A 1,218-nucleotide genomic window follows, 5' to 3' on the forward strand; every position below is an offset into this window, starting at 1 on the left:
TTAATCTTTTTTATTTTTATTTTTTTATTTCAGGATATTATGAGGTACAAACATTTTGGTTACATGTTATGACTCTCCCTCTGAGATTTTTATGATGCAAGACCTGACATGTGACTCCTGCCTGAAGTGGTCTGTGACAGTAGAGCAAGAGACTGAACTACATTCCAGACTTTGGTGGGGAATATGCATATGTAGATCCCAAAAGATAGAAGGAGGAGAGGGCTTCTCAAAGGTCACTCAACAAGACCACCAACAAGGAGGTCCCACAGAAGGGTGGACCATCTGAAAATTAGAGCAACAGGAGAAGGCATCAAGGAAGCTGTGATTAGAAAACCCCCAGAAGAGGGTCTAATTAGATATAAACAAGCTTTCACTAAACCATCACTTGAGGACCCCAATACAGATGATAACGTCAGTCAAGCAATACCTTTCTTGACCCAAACTCCTTCCTTCCTCTACTCCACTTACGGAGAAGGCTGAGCAGGCCTGGTGGCTAAAGGGAGGAATAGAAGAATAAGAAGGGTGAATAATGAAGAGGCCACTATGCCCAAGCAGGAGGAGAGAAGCTGTACTTGTGTGACAGAGAGCATTGATCTGGACTGGATTTTATAATATTGTGTTAAAGGGTGCATTTAGAAAGGTAAAATCAGCCCTTTTTGCCCTTCCTTTAGCTCTCCCTTTCCTGAGACAATGAGTCTCGTCGTCATCTGTGGTATACACATCATGCTCTGTAAACCTGTCTCTTGCTCTTGCCCTATAATCCTGTCTTTCTCTCCTCAATAAACCTCATTTTCATGCTTGCCTTAAAAAAAAAAAAGGTAAAATCAAAATTCCCGTACAAATGTAAAAGGAAGCTTTTTCTAGGATTACTGTACATTTAATTTATAAATTAAGGAGAAAAAATAGTAATATAGCCAGGTATAAGTTTTAAGAATACATATAACAAATGCTTCAATGTGTGTCATCAGTCTTCATCGTGTGCTCATGCCCATAGTAAGGGACAGATCAGTGCTAAGGACAGTGAATGTAGTAAAAATTCAGAGGAAGGAAAAAGTACTTGAAGGCAGATAGATCTGGTCAGACTCTTTATAGAACAGGTACAGAGTGAGCGTAAGATAAGCCAAGGGAAAACAGGGAGTGGTTCTTAGTCAGCAGAAACAGTTAAAATAGAGACTTAAAGATCATGTTTTCTGGTACCGAAGAAAAATTTAATTGCAT

The sequence above is a fragment of the Propithecus coquereli genome, unplaced genomic scaffold (genome assembly GCF_000956105.1).
Source record: "Propithecus coquereli isolate 6110/MARCELLA unplaced genomic scaffold, Pcoq_1.0 Scaffold30, whole genome shotgun sequence".
Lineage (NCBI taxonomy): Eukaryota > Metazoa > Chordata > Mammalia > Primates > Indriidae > Propithecus > Propithecus coquereli.